The sequence below is a fragment of the Nicotiana tabacum genome, chromosome 17, assembly GCF_000715075.1.
Source record: "Nicotiana tabacum cultivar K326 chromosome 17, ASM71507v2, whole genome shotgun sequence".
In the NCBI taxonomy this organism is placed as follows: domain Eukaryota; kingdom Viridiplantae; phylum Streptophyta; class Magnoliopsida; order Solanales; family Solanaceae; genus Nicotiana; species Nicotiana tabacum.
Window position 1 is genome coordinate 99344633 of NC_134096.1, and position 22865 is coordinate 99367497.

At 38.4% G+C, this 22865-nt stretch overlaps 2 long non-coding RNA genes across 3 annotated transcripts; both read right to left on the reverse strand.

The window, feature by feature from the left end:
- Positions 1-14886: 14886 nt before the first annotated feature.
- LOC142171592 (uncharacterized) lies at positions 14887-18934 on the reverse strand. 2 transcript variants are annotated; one of them, XR_012701366.1, is made up of 5 exons: positions 18846-18934; positions 18213-18467; positions 17357-17541; positions 15516-15664; positions 14887-15439 (listed from the first exon to the last, which is right to left on the reverse strand). It is a non-coding gene; the product is annotated as an uncharacterized LOC142171592 (long non-coding RNA). The 2 variants fall into 2 exon arrangements; XR_012701365.1 differs by having other exon boundaries at positions 17357-18467.
- Positions 18935-18939: 5 nt separating this feature from the next.
- LOC107762354 (uncharacterized) lies at positions 18940-21671 on the reverse strand. Its single transcript, XR_012701369.1, has 3 exons — positions 21007-21671; positions 19154-19302; positions 18940-19077 (listed from the first exon to the last, which is right to left on the reverse strand). It is a non-coding gene; the product is annotated as an uncharacterized LOC107762354 (long non-coding RNA).
- Positions 21672-22865: the final 1194 nt, after the last annotated feature.

The following is a 22865-nucleotide window of genomic DNA, read 5'->3' on the forward strand; positions in this document are numbered from 1 at the left end:
GACCTTAAAATCTGATAATTTTGAAAGCAATCTCAGCAGGTCATTTAGTTCCCAGTCTTGGATATCTCTTCTGAACTGCAGTGCCCATGAGTTATCTTGCCAATAGTGCCCAATAGTGGAATCCTTGTTGCTGGCCAATAGAAATAGACTTGGGTGTTCGTCTTTCAGAATATCTGACCCTAACCATCTATCTTTCCAGAAAGAAATATGAGTTTCGTTCCCAAGCTTGAGTGATGACTTGAGTTGAAAGTCACCCCATAACTTTGAAATGTGTTTCCATGGCCCAGAACCATGTGGCAGTCTACTCTGTCTAGTACACCAGTTATTAGCCACCCCATATTTTGCTTGTATTACATCTTTCTACAGCCCATGGTTCTCTATGTTGTACCGCCAATTCCATTTCATTAACAAACTCTTGTTGTGTAAAGTGAGATCTTTTATTCCTAGCCCTCCATGAACTTCGGGGAGAATAACTCTTGGCCATTTAACCAAATGGAATTTGTGAGTTTTATTATTTTTTTCCCATAGAAAATCTCTTCTTAATTGATCAAGTCTCCTCTGGACCTTAGCTGGGTTTGGAAACAGGGACAAGAAGTAGGTAGGAATGCTATCCAACACACTATTGATGAGGGTAATTCAGCCACCCAAAGAAAGATACTGCATTTTTCAAGAAGCCAACTTTTTTTCAAAATTTTCAATTACCCCATTCCAGATACCTAGAGCTTTGTATCTAGCTCCCATAGGAAGACCCAGATATATTGTAGGGAAAGAGCCCACCTTACAACACATTACTTCCGCAAGCTCTTCCAAGTTTGGAACTAAATTGACTGGGTAGATGTTGTTCTTCAAAGATCATGAATGTAAGATTGAGGTATAAGACCTATGATTTTGCATCTCCACAAAAAATCAAAGTATCATCCGCATAGAGCATATGGGAGATTGTAACATAGTTACCATTTGCACTTCCCACCTTGAAACCCTCTAGCCGGTAAAGCTGATTTATTTTATCTAATATTTTGCTAAACCTTTCCATAGCAAGGATGAATAAGAAAGGAGATAGAGGATCTCCCTGTCTAACACCATTTTGGGGAGAAAAGAATCCAACCGGTCCACCATTGATCAGGATTAAGTACTTCACTGTAGTGATACAGAATCTGATTCATCTAATCCAACATTCACCAAATCCCATCCTTCTTAGTGTATTTATCAAATATGTCCAATTAAGTTGATCAAATTCCTTTTCTATGTCAAGTTTGAAAAGTAGACCAGGTTGCCCAGACTTCATCTTCCAATCTAATATCTCATTAGCTATAAGAGTTGCATCTGTGCTCTGCCTATTTTTTATGAAAGTATTTTGATGACTAGACACCAATATTTCTATCACCCCTTTTAACCTTTCTGCTAAGAGTTTGGAGGCAATTTTGTAAACACTACCAATCAAATTGATTGGCCTGTAATCTCTCAGCTCAATGGCTCCTTTCTTCTTCGGGATTAGTGCTATAAAAGTGGTATCGCATGATCTAACTAGGTTGCCATTCAGGTGAAAGTGCTGAAGGGCTCCCATGATATCGCCGTTGATCACCTCCCATACTTTCTGATACAATGCCATAGTGTATCCGTCCGGACCTGGAGCTTTATCAGGTGCACAATTCTTAATTACAGCCAAAACCTCTGCCTCTTCAAATGGCCTTTCCAGCCATACTTTCTCTTCCCCATTTAATGTTGCTACATCATCCAGTCTTGTAGTAGGTCTCCAGCTTTCATTCTCAGTGTAGAGTTGTTGATAAAATTCTAAAATCTCACCCCTAATTAGATCTTGATCTTCAGTGATGTCATCCCTAACTTTGAGTCTATCAATACAATTAGTTCTTCTGTTGGAATTGGCCACCTTATGAAAGAATTTGGTGTTTCTATCCCCTTCTTTGAGCCACAAGCATCGAGATTTTTGTCTCCAAGATACTTCTTCTGCTTTAGCTAGTTGCTGAATTTCCACTTGGAGTTTCATAATATTAGCTTTTTCTTCCTGGGATTGAGCTCTTCCTTTCATTTGTTGTTGCAAAAGAGAAAGCTCCTCTAATGCTCTTCCCCTTTTCACTGCAATGTTGCCAAATTTTTCTCTATTCCAGATAGTAAGGTCTTTCTTAAGGAGCTTCAATTTTTGCACCAAAATAAAGTCAGGAGTGCCATTGACATCATAACTCTGCCACCATATCTTGATCTTTTCTAGAAAACCTTATGTATTCAGCCACATATTTTCCAATTTAAAGTAGGATGGGTTAGAGTCCCAATCTCCACTCTCCAGCATGATAGGGTTGTGATCTGAAATAACTTTAAGAAGAGCAATTTGCTTATTCTTTCGAAAGGTATCATTCCACTCAGATGATATAAGGAACCTGTCTATTCTTGAGTCTTGGATATTAACCTCCCCTCTAGACCAGGTGAAGTAAGCTCTCTGTAATGGTAAATCTACTAAGCATAGATCCTGGATGACATCAGTGAATCCCCTCATGGCTCGTGATCTTCTCACACAATTGTGCCTTTCACTTTCAAAACTACAAACGTTGAAATTACCTCCAATCACCCATTGTTCATCCCATAATGCTCTAACAACTCTCAATCCATGCCATAGTTCTTCCCTTTCCCAGTTTATGTGTGGACCATACACCGCTGTGAAACAAAATCTGAAACTCTCCTGTGTGTTCTCAAGCATACTTGAAATAGAGTGGATTCCATGTTGGATTTCAATGCAGTTCCAATGTCTTTTATCCCACATCATAACTATCCCTCCCCTAGTGCCACTGGCTTTGAGTTCTGCCCATTCAACCCATCTGTTGCCCTAAAATTGCCTTGCTAAAATTTCATTCCAATCTTCAATCTTTGTTTCTTGCAAACAAAGAATATCCGGCTTCTAATTTCTAATTAATGATTTGATGATATCCCACTTCATGTTGTCATTCAACCCATTCACATTCCAACTTATGATTTTTGTTTTCATCCAGAAAAAGTTTGGTATTTCCTCCCCTTGTTCTTATTTCCCCCATCATAATTCACCAAGGATACCAACCTTTTGACTTTTGTTTCCCCTTTCTTTTTTGACTTTCTTTCTCCTTCTTTAGACTTCTGGTTTTTCAATTGAAGTTGTCTCTTTTCCTCCATCCTTCGAACCATCTCTAAGATTTCATATTCAAACCCTTTGAAATTAACTCTGAATGCCTTGCATGATTTTCCCATGACTAATTTAGTCCATTTTGATGTCTCAATTATTGTGGGATTCTGAAGTTGATCACCAGAATCATATCAGGAAAGAGAGAGATAATCACCAGTTGATTGTACTGAGAATTTTGAATCTGAGTCGGTAAGAGGAGAAGGAGTAGGACCAAAGATGGATCTTGGCATGCATAGAGAGAAAGTATTGTGCTCACCTTCATCGTCCGCTTCAGAATCATGGGTGGAGGTTGTTGTTTTGTCAGGCCTCGTATTAGCCTTCAGGGAAGGTATATCAGTGATGGGTTTATTAATATAAGGGCCCTTTGCCTTCCAGATTTTCTTACCTTGTTTAATTTGGGCTTGCTTATTATTCCTTTGCTCCCTCTTAAAACATTTGGGCTTTTTAGAGAAATAGGCCCAATCCGTGTTTTTTGTTTTAGAGGGTCCAGAACTATCATTTTTAATTTACAAGTGGTCCGTAGTTGATTGAACTAAAGGACCGGTTCTCTGACCTAATTCAAAATTTAGGTTTTGAGTGACACCCACGTGGCCTCTCACGTGTCTATCATCAGCTACAACTGGCTTTTTGGACATCGAGGTATCCATCTCTCTATCCACCATCTTTGTAACTCCGGCGACCCCATTTCTGCTAATTTGACAATAATCATCTGGCACAATTGAGACCCAATATTTCCAATCTCCAGCTTCTACCTCCACCCTAGAAGGATGTTCTGAGAGAGAGACTTTAATGCATATTCTAGCCCAAAACAGATTCGATTTGTTTTTTGTTTCAATATCCAGTCCAACTAAACCACCACAAAGATCTCCGATGGTTTTGAAAGTTCCTTATGACCATGCATGAAGAGGAACACCCAAGGCTCTAATCCATACATGTTCTGAGTTCACCTTGTTCATCTGCGTACCGGACACCGGTGACCACCATCCCAGTGAAAGTCTTCTCCCATTCCAGAACCATTCGCCTTCTTTAACCCTTGTGGCTTCTTGTTTTGAAGGAAGATGGAAGAGGAATTGGTTGTGAGAGAGATATGTAACTCTGAGACCGGCTGTCACTTGCCATATTTTTGTGAACCAGCTTTGAATCACTTCTGATTTTGGCAATGCACTGAATAGGTCATTAAAGGTCCCAATCAAGTAGTTAGAAAGGAAGCCTGAGCTGTTATTGTTTGCATCTGGATTAACTCTAACCATTTTATCCACCACCTTTGTAGCATTAAGACCGATTTTCGGCCATTCTTGTATCATTACGGCATCTGTATATGATAACTCCGGTGTGGTGTGTCGCAAAATGATTTGTGGTTTGCCTAGGAACTGAAGAATTCTCCCAGCAATATCCCTCCATCCTGTATTATATCCAAATTCTGGGATAATGATTGAAGCCTTCTTGTTGTCTCCTATCCACGATTCTATCCGCACGAATCGACCATAGCCATTGAAATTCTGGTACACCCTGTATGTATATGCCTGTATTTTTCTCCCCCATTTCCTGCAAAGGTCTCCGGATCCCAGAGAGGCATGTTGAAGCTGCTCGCAAACCCATCTCCGGTTCCCAGAAAGGCATGTTAAAGCTGTCCACAAACCCATATGAGGAAGATTTCATCAATCTTTAGTCTGCTTGTAAAGCGACGTCCCCTTTCAATCAAGAGAAACCATATGTTAACATTCTCACTAATGTCTAAGAGGTACCCATTGGAAAAGATTTCAAAATTTTCACGCTTCCCAAAAGACAAAAAACTAGTTAGAAAATATTGCCAACTCGTCTTAAAGCACTTATTTCCCGATAATAGTTTTGGTACTTATGGTCAACTATATACATTTTTGTAAAGGCTTTTTCAAATTTTACAGTTGTATCTAACATTGTATATGTGGAGTTCCATCTTGTTTCAACATCAAGAATCACAAGACCATGAGTATCTATCTTAGTTTTCTCAACAAATGACTTGAAAGAAGCGAACCATGAAGGAGAAGACCTAACATATTTCACCGCATTTCTTACACGAGTAATAGGATCAATTTGTTCATCTAACACATTTTTTACAATCAAGTTCAAAATATGAGCATTGCATCTAACATGCAAAAATGCATTTCCAAGTATTGCCTATTTCCAATCAGCAATACGCAACTTCAAATTCTTAATGGCAGTATCATTAACACTTGCATTATCCAAGGTCACCGTAAACAAGTTCTCAATGACCCAACCAAATAAACATACTTCAATTCCCTTAGCAATAGTCTCACCTTTGTGATCCGGTGTTGGAAAAAAGTTCAAAATTTTCTTTTGTAGATTTCATTGATCATCTATCCAATGTGCAGTAACAACCATATAAGTTAAGTTTTGGAGTGTTGTCCATGTATCACTAGTGAGACATACACGTTGGTTCTTAATAAGATTTTTAAGTTTTTCTTTCTCTTTCTCCTGATAAATCCTCAAACAATGTCTAGCAACAGTTACACGAGAAGGTAATTCAAAATTAGGTAAGACTTTAGCCATTAATTTCTTAAATCCTTCTCCCTCAACAACTCTAAAAGGTTGCTCATCAAGAAATACAAATTCGGCAATTTCCCTCCTAATGTCATCCATATTATACACTACCCTTTCAGTAGCACCCGAACCACCTTCTAGCCACCCTTTTTTGATAAGTTTTAATGTTGATTATCTCTTATCAATGACTCTAAAGGGAGATTTGTGACATGTAGCATTTAAATATGACCATAACATAGTAGTCCCATTCTTGCTACCTGCAACAAATATTTTAGGACAATAATTACATTTTGCCTTACATTTACCTCCTTTAGCAATAAATTTGAAGAAGTGATTTCAAATCTCGGACGTCTCTCTACCACTATTCCCAGATTTAGAATTTTCTGATGGAGTCCTTATTTTTTGCTTTTTAGGAGGAATGCGTCGATGAAGAGTATCTTTACTTTGTTGTTGAGCTGCCACTGGCGAAGGATTATTGACAACCACCTCTGCATATGTTCCAGAAGTTGTAGTTTCCATTCGGAGAAAGAGTTCCTGCAAATAGAATATATTTAGTTACTATTTAAATCTCTTAAAATAAAAGAAGGATGGGATTCAAGCTATGATAAAATTAAGGCCAAATATATAAGCGGTTGGCTTCAATTATCATTTTGACACTTCAACTAAGGCCATTACCCATTGAATACTTCAACTCCAACAAAAGTGTACCTATTAAATACAACTTTGATAATCCCAAATCATCTTTGGTGCGTGAATATCAGTTGCTATCTACTTGACAAACAAGATCAATGATAAAATGACATGTCAACAAAGACAAGAAAAAACTAAAATATGAAGGGAAAAAAAGAAAATAAAAGAAAAGAAAAATTTTCTGCTTGCATCGTCCCCAACCCTGCGTAGTCCCTACCGCCGTCGTCCCCAACTCCTCACTGGCCAAATGTTTCCTGTCCCATCTTCTCCAAATAACGAGTAGAAGCAACCACAATTTATCTGAACAAACCAATAACAAATTAAAATAAACTTAGTTGGTGTTCTACAATTTTGCTTAGGTTTTTGTTAATCAGATCTCAGCCTATACATCTCCAATAGAACTCAAATGTAATTATAGACTCTGAATGACAATTAGAACAAAATTTAATAATTAATTTAATCAAACAGACACGAACTTAAGGAAACCCAAGTCATCTTCCTCGTCAAGCGACTATGAAATATTTGACCCAAGAATCCAATTTGAACCAGCTCAAAAATGCACTCAAACTTTAGATTCAGATTCTAACAAATGTTTCCAACTAGAATCTATAATAACCAATTGATTTCTACTCAAAATTTTCAGATCTATTTTTTTTTTTTAATTCAAACTCGATGCTCCAATGGAAGTCAAAATTTTCTCCTCTAATTAGATTCTCAGGTAGCAAAAACGATGAATAAAATCAATTCAGTGAAGGAATCCAACTCTAAAATGAAATTAGAACTCCAAACCAAAGGAGATGGAGTTGGTGTCGGAGGCTGTGGCTATCGGGGGGAGCTGTCCTAAAGGTGATGACAGCAAAATATTATTTTCTAATTAAACTCAAAAATTAAAATTAAGGAGAGAAGATAAAAATCTAAAATTTAAAAAATTATTTCCTTTGCTTTTCCTTTTCACGCTCTTAAAAGAGGATGTGATTTCACATACTATGTCATGTCAACATTCGTGTTCAATAGGTACATTTTTGTTAGAGTTTAAGTATTCAATAGGTCATGACCTTAGTTGAAGTGCTAAAATGGAAACTAAAGCCAACTTTAAGGAGCAGTATATATATTTGGCCTAAAATTAAACTTCTTTATACTCAATATCTTTTTAAGTAACAGTATAGTGAACTCAAGTTAATCATCTAAGAGAAACAAAATGAACAAATGAATTCGACAATAGGGAGGAATACAACAGATTTGCAAAAAAAACTCGCTAATCGAAAAAAGAAAACTCTTAGTTAATCGGGAAAAAGCAAAGTGTATGTATGCAGCTAAAAGAAAACATGTAAAATGAGAAAGGGAAAAGCTTTACCGATAAGAGCAAAAGAGAGTTGATAGGGTTTGAGCTAATTGGGGATTTTGGAATGGAACGTAGGGTTTCTTGCCTTTGAAGAAGAGACAAAATGGTTTCAATTATTTTATTGTTTTAGAACTAGTTTAGGACTAGTTTTTGGTTTGGGCTCAATTATTCTTTTATCGGCCAGACAAAAAAAAATATTTACATAGGCTATAAAACAAACTTAAAATATTATGCTACATATAGAAATTATTTAAAAAAATTAAGAAATATTTATAACTTACATTCTAATAAATATTTTTAGCTATCTAATATATAAAATATGTATACATATAATGTCAGGTTGGTTTGGTTTCGGTTTGACTTTTTTTAGTTAATACCAAATCAAACATATTATGGTCGGGTATTATTTTTTAATACCAAACCAAGATAAACTAAACCACTAGTCGGGTTATTTTTTTCGGGTTGACTCGAATTATCGGGTTGGTGCGGGTTATCATTTGGTTTGTACACCCCTACCTGGAACCGTGTCAACACTTGTCTCAGAAAAGACAACTGAGAACTGTCTGCATCAGTAAAGACTAAGGTGTCATCCACAAACAAAAGATGAGATAGCCTTATGGAGCCTTGACCACTAATCGAAAAGGAAAAACCCCTTAGACAACCCCCTGCCACAACTCTATCCATCATCCTGCTCAGTGTTTTCATAACTAAAGTGAACAACAAAGGTGATAGTGGATCACCTTGTCTCATACCTCTCGAACTACCAAAACATGGACTACCATTCACCAAGACAGAGAACCTCGCAGTAAAGATACAGAACCAGATCCATTTCCTCCATCTAGCACCAAAACCGATTCTCATCATGACGAAATCAAGAAACTCCCAATTGACATGATCAAAAGCCCTCTTAAGATCTAATTTGCACAATATCCCAGGTTCCCTTAGCTTTCTTCTCGAGTCAATTACTTCATTAGCCACTAGAGCAGCATCAAGAATTTTCCTTCCTTCCACAAGAGCGTTTTGTGAAGTAGAGACTGTCATGTCTAGCACCCTCTTAAGTCTCTTACCTTAGATAAAATCTTGTAGATGCTTCCCACTAGACTGATAAGTCTAAATTCTTTGATATTCGAAGCTCCCCCATTTTCTGAACAAGAACAATGAAAGAGGCATTGATGCTCTTTACAAACTCCCCCGTAGCCTGGAAAGCCTGGATAGTCCCCATCACATCGCCCTTAAAAATATTCCATCAATGCTGGAAGAAAGCCAAAGTGAAACCATCGGGACCTGGAACTTTATCCCGTGCGCAACACTCAACCGCCTCCCTTACTTCCTCTTCCCCCATAGTTCTCTCGAGCCATTCCTTATTTTCTTTCCATATATGGTTAAACTCTAGCCCTTCAAACCTAGGCCTCCAGGCCACCTCCTCCCTAAAAAACTACTCATAGAAGTCCACAATAGCCCCTCCTACCTCCTCTTCCCCCTCACGCACAACGCCATTAACCTCAATAGATTCAATGAGGTTCCTCCTCCTATTGGCTACCGCTACCCTGTGGAAAGATTTAGTGTTCGAGTCCTCCTTATCCAACCATAAAACCCTGAATTTTTACCTCCAACTAATCTTTTGAGCTAATGCCAAAGTAACTAGCTCTCTTTTTACATCCTCCTTCCCCCCTCTCTCTCTCTCTCATTGTCCACCAGCTCCCTCCCCCTCTAACCTCTCTAACTCCCCCACCTCATGAATGAGCTCTTTTATCTTCACCTCTACCCTCCCAAAAACCTGTTTATTCCATACCCTAATGTCCCTCTTAAGTAACCTTAATTTTGCGGCAAGACGAAAAGATGGATTCCCCTCCACCACATAACTATTCCACCATCCTGCCACTCTATCACGGAAATCCTCCACCTTCAATCACATATTGTCAAATCAAAATGGAGCTTTCATACGCCTTCCTCTCCCTCCATCTAGCAGAATAGGTGAATGATCGGAGGTCAACCTCGGAAGAAGAATTTGGATAACATTCGGATGCAACTCCTCCCAAGAAGTGGAGATCAAGAATCTATCAATTCTAGATCTAGAAAAAGAGTCCTCTAATCTGGACCACGTGAATCTAGCTCCTCATAAAGGAAGGTCAACAAGAAACTAATTATCAATAAATTCAGAGAACTCCTCCATAGCCCTCGAGATCACCTTTCCCCCATCCCTCTCCTCCGGAAAATGGGTAGTATTAAAATCCCCACCCAATACCCACGGAATATCCACTCCTCCATAAATGAGGCCATCTCCGCCCAGAACAACATCTTAGATCCTTCCCCTGCAGGACCATATACCCCCCCCCCTCAAAACCCCACTCCACCCTAATCCCATAACTACGAAACTTCACTGCTAAACAAAACTCGCCACTCTTAACCTCCCGACATTCCACTTTTCTCTCATCCCATAGTAGAATAAGTCCCCCTGCATTGCCCCTAGCCGGAATATACTCATATTTCACCCAACTTCTACTCCATAATCTTCTAACAATAACGTTAGTCATCACTTCCATTTTAGTTTTCTGCAAGCAAACAATATCTGCCCTCCATTCCCTGAGTCCTACCTTGATGATGACCCTTTTGCTAGGGTCATTCATCCCCTCATATTCCAACTAATGATTTTTCTATCCATCAACAACATATTCAGCATTACCCCCACTCCCCCTCCCACTACCAATAATTCATCCCTCCCTCTGCCTTTAGATCTTCTCTCGTACACCATTTTTTTAATCATTCCCTACCTGATCTTTCACCACTCTTCTCCCCCTCCTACTCCCTTTTGCCACCTCTATCCCCTTATTAGAATCTCTTTCAATGTCTTACAAGAGTTCTACTACCCTACCCTCATTTCCTTCAAAAGAAACACCCAAGAACTTCCCAAAGTCTAAATACCTCTTCCCCACCCATTCAGACAGTCTATGATCATTTTCTACAATAACTAACGGGAGAGCATTCTCCACTACTGCCTCATTTCCACACCTAACATTATCAACAACATAATGCCTCGTATCAAGAGCGGTAAAAAGAGTCAAATAAATTTCCACAGCCATAGAATCTGAGCCGCTGCCAGTTAAGACCCCTTTTCTCGGGCAAATGGTTGCGGGAACCCTCTTTACAACTGCTTCCCGATCACTAGAATTAGATGAGATCAAGTTGGTGCGAGGGCTACAAATATCCGGCACCAAAAAAATACCCGAAAGAGAACCAACAGTACTAGCAGTGCCAACACTGCCTTTAGGGACAACCCGTAGGTCCTTAAGCCCTTCCTTCTCCTTGCCATTCTTCAAAAAGCAAACATGATTAGACTCAGAGGCCAAGACCGTGCCACCAGCATGGATGGCGTGAGATTTTGACGCCGGTGAGAATACCAAAGCATTCAAAAGAGGCTGCTGCCCAACAACTCCTTCCTTTTTGGGAAGAACCCCATCTCTAAACTCAGAGGTCCGCACTTCTGGGATAAAAAATGAGCTACCATCGAGGTTGGCGAGATTTTTCGGCGCCTGCAAAGATGCTTGAGCAATTCCTTTAGGCTGCTGCACCACTGCTTCACCTTTATTGGGGCACGAAGACTGCACGCCACCCATTAATAGAGAATTCTGAGCCACTTGCACCTTGTTTCCGTTCAATCTGAGGTCGCCGGAGTCATTCCAGCCAGCTGACGGCACTAGAACAGAAGAACCCTTTGATTGTTGCGCACCCAATGCTGAAAGAGAGGAACCGAAACTTACAAGAGGGCCATCACTCGATTTTGGGGACTGGTGACTTGATTCTGGCAGTCTTCTTGCATTCGCTGTCTTCAGAGCAATAGCAAACCTTTTCTGAGTGTTTGAGACAAGATGGGGTTGGTAGAAAGATCTAGAACTGGTTGGTTCATTAGGAAACAAGCAGTTCTTGCCTTTTAACTTATTGAACCGGTTTAATCTTCTGTTCCACCCCGGTTCACTAATTCAAGGGCAAACCTGTCTATTTACCTCCTTACCCCTTCTGTCATCTCTCCCAAATTCAAATCTCTCGTTAGCTTCCTCAACCCTATGTGTAACAGGTGGCGCCGGCCAACCCCTCACCCTCGTCCCCTGCCCTACCATCTTCTCCCCACTTCTAACCATTTCCCAACCCCCCCTCTCTGCATAATTCCATCCATTCTGAATCATCCAAAGACCAAAACTCTGGTCTAAATTCAGGATACAACCATATTCTGAACCCTAGGTCTCCATCCTCTACCACCAACGTAGCAGGTATTCTTCCCCCTTTTCTTACCAGGATTCTTGCCCTAGATAAATCGTGTAAACTGCAGGTAGCATCCACGAAACCCCCACACAAGCCTCCCACCTTCTTGAAAAGGTCAAGATACCATAGATGTGCCGGTAGTCCCACAAGATTCTCACCATCATCAAATCTCCAGGTAATCTGAGAAAGTTACATCTGCTCTGCTCCACCCACTCTTCGAGCTTCAAGAAGGTACCATCGAGCCATCTTCTACCCTTTCTAAGGACATTAGTTGCCTACATCTCATCCCCAAAGCGAAACAGAAATTGAGTGTCACCCAGTTGAGTGATTTTCAAGCCGTCAGCAGCTTGCCAAGCATCAGACGCCCAATTTCGGATAGCTTCTGGAGAACCTATCCATATTAAAAAATGTGAGAATGCACGGGAGAAAATATGTTATTGATATTGGATGATAAATACAATACAAGAGGTCCCTATTTATAGCTATACACTACAAGGAGATATTACTCCTCTTCCAATGTGGGACAAGACTACACTATACATATCTGTAAACTAGCACTCCCGCTCAAGCCGGTGCATACACATCATATGTACCGAGCTTGTTACACATGTAACTAATACGAGAACTAACAAGAGACTTATTGAAAATATCTGCTAGTTGAAACCATGGAGGAGTGTCGCGGCACCATCATGAGTTGTTGCCGGCGCGTAGAGAAACATGGCGGCTTTTCTACCGGATAAAATTTTAGGGGTTGGTCGTCGGAGGGTGATCTACCTTGTGGTGGTGTTGGTTTTAGCACAACACCGACAGAAAGTGACTTTCACTTAGACAAGCCTTAGGTCACCGGAAAAATTGCACGATGAATAAGTTCTTTCTTCCCGGTTAACGCTGGAATGACGCACAACGATATTTTCTCACTAATGCTCTGATACCATATGAGAAGGCACGGGAGAATTAGGTCTCTTATACCACACTATTGGATCTATAAGGTATTATCATGATACCACACTATTGGATCTATAAGGTATTATCATGATTTCTCACACCTCTGACTAAAATACAATTCCCATACATTAGCATCAAAACTTCATCTGCCAACTCTTCAAAATAAATTAGGTCCAGACATCTCATTATTTAAATTGTTTCTTGCTTTGCTTTTGTATTTATTTTCAATAAAAAAGAAAAAAAGATAAGCTTTTGTATGTAGCTAAACATACAAGTCGTTGCAGAAATGACACCATGTAGTCGCTCTAAAGGGATGCTATTTAAGAATTAGTCGATACGTTCTGAATTTCACTTTTTTGGTTTAATTTTTCGGAATACAAATGTCCTGAAATTTAGATTTTTATTTCAAAATCTTAGGACAAATAAGTACCGGCTAATTACTAAATAACACCCCTAAATGAGCCATTTGATGGATTCACACGAGCCCATAATCATGTGACCGTTCTCTAGAGACCTAACATTTATTGTGTAACACGTCATTGTGTTATTATCATCTTTCTAATTTGAGGTTATTTTTCATTGTACGAATTAGGGCAAAACTTACCGATCACAAAATAATAAGAAAATTACATAAAAAGTATTAACCTATTCATCGTACGACAAATTATATGGCAAGATCAACTCATCTAGAGTTACTAGCTGATGGCTCAATGGCCCATTGTACTCTTCTTCTTCTTCTTCTTCTTTTTTAAGTTTCTATATTGCCATCTTAATGTAAATTCTCCTATCTATTTTTTACCAAAATATTCATATGCTAAGAGAAAATAAGATGTTACAAATGCGTATCTCTTTTGGTATGAGCGTGCAAGGAAGATGTATAGAAGAAAAAGAGTGATGAAAAGAAATTAGAAAGTGTTTTATGCAAAAAAAAAATGTGAAACTAGGATTGGAGGTGTATAAACAAAGGCGAAAGGAGATGACCAAGTGTGGTGGTAGCTATGTTGTTCTTCGTTGCGAAAGGCAGAGAAAAGAGAAGAGGTGGGAGATGGAGTCATCAAGCTTGTATCGATATTTAAGTAGTTGAGAATTGATTTTGGTTTATACATGAATCTTGTTTGAATATTGAAAATAATTTTGTTTTTAATTTCATCCAAAATTTGAATAAAAGTCATTTCAGATATTCATCTTTAATTTTTGGGATTCTACAATAAAATTTACAAAGCGATTTGCTGAGTTTTCTGTTTAGCAATCCAAGAGGAAAAACGAAGAAGTAATTTTCAGCCAATATAAGTGGTATTTTTAAAGATGAAGAATTAATTTGCTGACTACTGTGGTAGGTATCTTGTTTAAAGTATCTCTAGTTATCAAGTTTGCAGAAATGAGGAAGGAAGATGTCAACGAAATAAAATAAAATTTGAGAAACTTGTCCAAATAAGCATCCACCTCAACAAATATATTATTCTTTAAGTTACTTTCAGTCCAAGTTGGAGGTATGTTAGTCTGAGGGGTAAGAGTGAAACAAAAAACTAACGGTAAGGACTCTTTTTGACACCAAAAATTAACGGAGGACAAAAGTATTTCTATTTCCGATAACTCAAAGGTATTTTTGGCCCTTTTCCGTTCTAACAACACACCAGCCAGCTTTTCTTCTATTCTCAGCACGGCTCTTTACATCTCGTTTTACTTAATTTATTCTTGCTTTTTTTCTGTTTCGTTCTTAATCTATTCTTGCTTAATTAGTCTAGTACTATGTCATCAAACGTTTAATTCAATAAAATTCTACTTATGTTTATTTAGAAAATGATTGTAGATCACTAAACAAAAAAAAGGCCACGTTATTTAAGGTACAGCTCAGTGAATTTAAATAAGAAAAGATGCATATATGTCATTTCATTTTAGAAAAAGGGTTTGAAACAAGATTAATTTTTCTTTCTGCTACCTCGTCTTACTATATGAATCCAACCTTATTGCATTTTCTTCCTGAACAAACTAAGGTATAAGTACTTGTTATGGTCTCTCTTCACTCTTCCTTCCCTGGGAAATTGATAAAACCTAAAAGCAAATAAAAAGGTTACAATATTTTTACAGGAGTAACTAGATTACGTTTCCCTGTCACATATTGATCGCTCTATTTGTCTGGTTAATTATATGCATTTTAACAATAAACTAACTCACTTGCCTCACCACCATAGAACGTTCAACTTAAGGACTAAACAAATCTTGCAGCAAAAGTATAAGATTGCATGAAATGATGGTTAATTGTATGCATTTTTCAATATCCTGCTGCACATTGAATCGAACCATACCCAGCGCCAGCAGTTGTCGCATCACTGCATGCACGAACCATGTAATTGGCTGCTTCACGTTCACTCATCTCGGGATTTCGTATGGGGTTACCCCTGCTAAAGCAAGGCAATCTGCTATCTAGCACCATCAAAATTGTATTGATTATCCCATCCATGTAGCAACGTGCAGCAAGGTAACCCTTGACACACAAGCTGGAAACAACCAGCCCAGGATTAGCATGAGAAAAAAGAAATTCATACATAAGAAGACAGTGCAAAGATATCTGACCTTACAAACTGGTGCCATGTCTCACTTTTCATTGCTCCGGATGGGTCAATTAATTGGGTCATCTCATGACTCAGCTTTCAGATCGCATATTTACACCAGGACAATTTTCCAGGATAAAACCAAAATCAATATGGACAAGCCTACCAGCACTGCAGAATAATATAATAAGGAAATTTGCCAGATGATGAGTCAATGTTATGCAACCAATATTGATAATCTTTAAAAGATGATATTTATTCCAGAATAAAGTATTCACTTTTTTGTGTCCTTGTATATGTCCATTTTCATGAACTCATCCCCAAGAAAATCTGCACTGCCCATGTGGTAAAGGAACGTACAGCTAGTAAGTGAAGTTAATTCTCATTTTTTTGGTTCTTGGTTCGCTAAACGACTCATTTAAGATAGGTTATTCAACACCTTGGTAAAATAACCAATTGAGTCCACCACGACCTTACCCGAACAGGTTAGTGGAGAAAAAACACAGAGTCCACCATGAGCTCAAATAATGAGGTCACTAGCAATTCAAGGTATATAGAACACAAGGCTGGTTGAGCTTGCCTCATGAGCACATATTGTTTCCTAGAGTCTCCAAGTTGACATTGCTAAACGCAAAAATCACACAGCAACGGCAAGTACAAGGCTAAATCTTTAGGTTGGTTCATGGGATAAGGGATTATATACTCCCGGGATAAAATGTAGGATAATTTTATCCCGCGTTTGGTAGGAGATTGATTGCGGATTAGCAATCACGAGATTGTTCATACTACAAATGTGATATTATTTTTTTCCCACACTGCATGTGGGATAAGACAAGAGTGGGTTGCTCTAGCGGTAAGCACCCTCTACTTCCAACCAAGAAATTGTGAGTTCGAGTCACCCCAAGAATAAGGTGGGGCGTTCTTGGAGGGAGGGAGCCGAGGGTATATCGGAAACAACCTCTCTACTCCAGAGTAGGGGTAAGGTATGCGTACACATTATCCTCCCCAGACCCCACTAGTGGGATTATACTGGATTGTTGTTGTACTGCATGTGGGATAACATCCCAGGATTACTAGTCCCTGGATTAAACACTAAAATGAAATGTTTGCCCTTCCAAAACTCAAGGTTAAAATTGAAAATAAAAGTTTATCCAAGTTTACCTAGTTTAGCCAAAAAATATTTTATATTATATCCCGCATATCCCATCTTTAGTCTAGTGAACAAAACATCTACCAATAAAAGTGTATCCACTAAATAATCCCGTCCTTGTTAAATATCTATGTTGAAGTGTGTAACTATCTCATCTAAAAGTTTAAGCTGTTAGAGAAAGCATACTTTTATTTGTTTAATTTTTATGTCTTCAACATACCCCCTCACGTGCGGACTGGATTCTTTTTGATGAGCCAAGCACGTAAAAAAATTTTCCGATATTAGGTGGCGGTAAGACTCGAGCCCAGGACCTCTGTCTGCTCTGATACCATGTTGAAGTGTGTAACTATCTCTTCTAAAAGTTTAAGCTGTTAGAGAGAACACACTTTTATTTATTTAATTATGTCTTCAACAGTCTATAATACTGGTATAACTTGTTCACAAACCAAATGACCCCTTAGTATATAACTTATATGTAGAATAGTTGCTTGTTAGTGTGCATATTGCACATTTTCATCGTCAATGATGTGCGTCGGCGGTCGTACTGTATCAAACTTTTTGACTTCTTATATTTTCTTAATCTAACCCTTCATGACATTACGATAGTTTATAAGGTTTCTGCACTCAAGTAATACCAAATGTGACTTGGATAAAGTGTAATCTCACAAGCATTGAAGCTAGGATACCAAACAATAGAAGACAAAGGCGCTTACATGTCAATCAGAATGTTCTCATTATGTCTATCCTTAGGTTGAAGCAACAAGCTGGCAACTGCATAACCTGCACTGCTTTTGATGAAGTTCTCACGAGCAGCTTCAAAATCAGGAGAGCCAACAGGCCCATATTTCTGTTGGAAAATTTCATAAAGACCACTTCTCCTCAGTGAGTTGGGTACAACCTGCAAAATAGACAGATGGGAAAAGAGTTTGGAGATAAAAAAGCTATAACCACCACAAAATTCTAAGTGATCACATTTAGGATACACTTAATATCATCTTTCTAATGTATTGTACTGTAGAATATACACGTGCTAGGTTCTCACCAAAAATACTCATATATGTACATCGAAAAACAACGCTTTAATTTATATCCAATACAAAACAAAAATCACCACATCCACAATTGCTTCATGCAAAACGAATTATTTGCTGAAAATATTCTATGTACTGTAAACAGAAATCAAAGATAGAGGAATTATAGGATAGAGGAACAGCAACACAGTTCCATAACCAACATTAGCGACCTATCCCCTATAGGTGAGCACTACATCCCTATAAACAATCTTTTCTTTTCAAATGAATCGAGTCATGATTTTGTTGCCAATTGAAAGAGAACTACATTTGAAGAAGGAGGGCATGGACCTGGCGTTCTTGTTTGATATGATGACTTGGTACAACAAATTATAGGATGAATGAACAAATACATGTTCCAAAAACCAAAAAGTGGCAATAAAGTTGTTACTATCAAGGTGGCTTGTTAGATAGTTACTCTCATTGTATTATAATTGATAGAATATCGATAATAGATTTTTTCATCATGCATTCTCACATGGCTCATAAATAAACCTACCAGGTTTTCTTCTTTTGACTCGAAAGATGGTAATTGCCATCTAAGTGTTCAAAAAACCTCTAATTTGTCTAGGAAGAGCAATATATTGTGTGAATATACATATTTCATCAGCACCGTCGCTTAAAGAGGCAAACTTATCAGCAACCTGACTTTCCTCTCTGAAGCAGTGGTTGGTCAGACAACCATGAGTATCAACCAGGTTCTTAATTTCTTCATCTGTTTCAGATATGCTGCCTCATGGAGTGGACCAGTTGCCTGCAATACAGTTTTGGAGCAGCAGGGAATCAGTTTCAGCCATGACTAGGTTATAGCCTTTTTCAATGCACTATTTTAGCCCAAAAAGGAATGCACATGTTTCAGCCCAATTGCTAGTTCCCTGTCCTAGAGGCAGGATGCCATGAAAAGTTTTCCTAGATCATTCCTAACTACTATTTCCCTGTCACATATTGATCGCTCTATTTGTCTGGTTAATTATATGCATTTTAACAATAAACTAACTCACTTGCCTCACCACCATAGAACGTTCAACTTAAGGACTAAACAAATCTTGCAGCAAAAGTATAAGATTGCATGAAATGATGGTTAATTGTATGCATTTTTCAATATCCTGCTGCACATTGAATCGAACCATACCCAGCGCCAGCAGTTGTCGCATCACTGCATGCACGAACCATGTAATTGGCTGCTTCACGTTCACTCATCTCGGGATGAAATCTGTTCCGCTGCTTCACGTTCACTCATCTCGGGATTTCGTATGGGGTTACCCCTGCTAAAGCAAGGCAATCTGCTATCTAGCACCATCAAAATTGTATTGATTATCCCATCCATGTAGCAACGTGCAGCAAGGTAACCCTTGACACACAAGCTGGAAACAACCAGCCCAGGATTAGCATGAGAAAAAAGAAATTCATACATAAGAAGACAGTGCAAAGATATCTGACCTTACAAACTGGTGCCATGTCTCACTTTTCATTGCTCCGGATGGGTCAATTAATTGGGTCATCTCATGACTCAGCTTTCAGATCGCATATTTACACCAGGACAATTTTCCAGGATAAAACCAAAATCAATATGGACAAGCCTACCAGCACTGCAGAATAATATAATAAGGAAATTTGCCAGATGATGAGTCAATGTTATGCAACCAATATTGATAATCTTTAAAAGATGATATTTATTCCAGAATAAAGTATTCACTTTTTTGTGTCCTTGTATATGTCCATTTTCATGAACTCATCCCCAAGAAAATCTGCACTGCCCATGTGGTAAAGGAACGTACAGCTAGTAAGTGAAGTTAATTCTCATTTTTTGGTTCTTGGTTCGCTAAACGACTCATTTAAGATAGGTTATTCAACACCTTGGTAAAATAACCAATTGAGTCCACCACGACCTTACCCGAACAGGTTAGTGGAGAAAAAACACAGAGTCCACCATGAGCTCAAATAATGAGGTCACTAGCAATTCAAGGTATATAGAACACAAGGCTGGTTGAGCTTGCCTCATGAGCACATATTGTTTCCTAGAGTCTCCAAGTTGACATTGCTAAACGCAAAAATCACATAGCAACGGCAAGTACAAGGCTAGATCTTTAGGTTGGTTCATGGGATAAGGGATTATATTCTCCCGGGATAAAATGTAGGATAATTTTATCCCGCGTTTGGTAGGAGATTGATTGCGGATTAGCAATCACGAGATTGTTCATACTACAAATGTGATATTATTTTTTTCCCACACTGCATGTGGGATAAGACAAGAGTGGGTTGCTCTAGCGGTGAGCACCCTCCACTTCCAACCAAGAAGTTGTGAGTTCGAGTCACCCCAAGAGTAAGGTGGGGCGTTCTTGGCGGGAGGGAGCCGAAGATATATCAGAAACAACCTCTCTACTCCAGGGTAGGGATAAGGTATGCGTACACATTACCCTCCCCAGACCCCTCCCCAGACCCCACTAGTGGGATTATACTGGATTGTTGTTGTACTGCATGTGGGATAACATCCCAGGATTACTAGTCCCTGGATTAAACACTAAAATAAAATGTTTGCCCTTCCAAAACTCAAGGTTAAAATTAAAAATAAAAGTTTATCCAAGTTTACCTAGTTTAGCCAAAAAATATTTTATATTATATCCCGTATATCCCATCTTTAGTCTAGTGAACAAAACATCTACCAATAAAAGTGTATCCACTAAATAATCTCATCCTTGTTAAATGTCTATGTTGAAGTGTGTAACCATCTCATCTAAAAGTTTAAGCTGTTAGAGAAAGTATACTTTTATTTGTTTAATTTTTATGTCTTCAACACACCCCCTCACGTGCGGACTAGATTCTTTTTAATGAGCCAAGCACGTAAAAAAAAAATTTCGATATTAGGTGGCAGTAAGACTCGAGCCCAGGACCTCTGTCTGCTCTGATACCATGTTGAAGTGTGTAACTATCTCTTCTAAAAGTTTAAGCTGTTAGAGAGAACACACTTTTATTTATTTAATTATGTCTTCAACAGTCTATAATACTGGTATAACTTGTTCACAAACCAAATGACCCCTTAGTATATAACTTATATGTAGAATAGTTGCTTGTTAGTGTGCATATTGCACATTTTCATCGTCAATGATGTGCGTCAGCGGTCGTACTGTATCAAACTTTTTGACTTCCTATATTTTCTTAATCTAACCCTTCATGACATTACGATAGTTTATAAGGTTTCTGCACTCAAGTAACACCAAATGTGACTTGGATATAGTGTAATCTCACAAGCATTAAAGCTAGGATACCAAACAATAGAAGACAAAGGCGCTTACCTGTCAATCAGAATGTTCCCATTATGTCTATCCTTAGGTTGAAGCAACAAGCTGGCAACTGCATAACCTGCACTGCTTTTGATGAAGTTCTCACCAGCAGCTTCAAAACCAGGAGAACCAACAGACCCATATTTTCTGTTGGAAAATTTCATAAAGACCACCATCATTCGTCTCACCCATCTGACTTCTGCTCAGTGAGTTGGGTACAGCCTGCAAAATAGACAGACGGGAAAAGAGTTTGGAGATAAAAAAGCTATAACCACCACAAAATTCTAAGTGATCACATTTAGGATACACTTAATATCATCTTTCTAATGTATTGTACTGTAGAATATACACGTGCTAGGTTCTCACCAAAAAAACTCATATATGTACATCGAAAAATAACTCTTTAATTTATATCCAATACAAAACAAAAATCACCACATCCACAATTGCTTCATGCAAAACGAATTGTTTGCTGAAAATATTCTATGTACTGTAAACAGAAATCAAAGATAGAGGAATTATAAGATAGAGGAACAGAAACACAGTTCCATAACCAACATTAGCAACCTATCCCCTATAGGTGAGCATTACATCCCTATAAACAATCTTTTCTTTTCAAATGAATCGAGTTATGATTTTGTTGCCAATTGAAAGAGAACTACATTTGAAGAAGGAGGGCATGGATCTGGCCTTCTTGTTTGATATGATGACTTGGTACAACAAGTTATAGGATGAATGAACAAATACATGTACCAAAAAACTAAAAAGTGGCAATAACGTTGTTACTATCAAGGTGGCTTGTTAGATAGTTACTCTCATTGTATTATAATTGATAGAATATCGATAATAGATTTTTTCATCGTGCATTCTCACATGGCTCATAAATAAACCTACCAGGTTTTCTCCTTTTGACTCGAAAGATGGTAATTGACATCTAAGTGTTCAAAAAACCTCTAATTTGTCTAGGAAGAGCAACATATTGTGTGAATATACATATTTCATCAGCACCGTCGCTTAAAGAGGCAAACTTATCAGCAACCTGACTTTCCTCTCTGAAGCAGTGGTTGGTCAGACAACCATGAGTATCAACCAGGTTCTTAATTTCTTCATCTGTTTCAGATATGCTGCTCCATGGAGTGGACCAGTTGCCTGCAATACAGTTTTGGAGCAGCAGGGAATCAGTTTCAGCCATGACTAGGTTATAGCCTTTTTCAATGCACTATTTTAGCCCAAAAAGGAATGCACATGTTTCAGCTCAATTGCTAGTTCCCTGTCCTAGAGGTAGGATGCCATGAAAAGTTTTCCCAGATCATCCCTAACTACTACTCCACCTCCACAATTGCCTTCAATACAGGAGCCATCAGTGTTAAGCTTCACAAATGATATAGGGGGTCAGATCCACTTGAGCATCCACCAGAGAGATCTCATAAAAGGTTGCAGATGCCTTCCCAAGTATCAATACCAGATGGCAAATATTCAATGTAATCACGGATATAGATCTAGCAGTTCATGGGTTTTCCAATTCATATTTAGCGGTGCAGCTTGATCTCCAAAATCCCACAGAGAATAGGTGGCGTAATCTTAAAAAAATAGGAAATCATGGAGTTCTTAGCCTTTTGATTCCAGCAGTTTAAATTTAGGTTCCTTAAAGATATCTGATGCCTAATGTGCCTGCAAAATGACTCCATATCTTCTGGGCATACTGTTACACAAACAGGTGTTCAATGGATTCCACTCCTAGGATCATATTGTGAGAAAGCACGGCGGGAGAAAATATATTATTGATATTAGATGATAAATACAATACAAGAAGTCCCTATTTATAGCTATACACTACAAGGAGATATGACTCATCTTCCAATATGAGACAA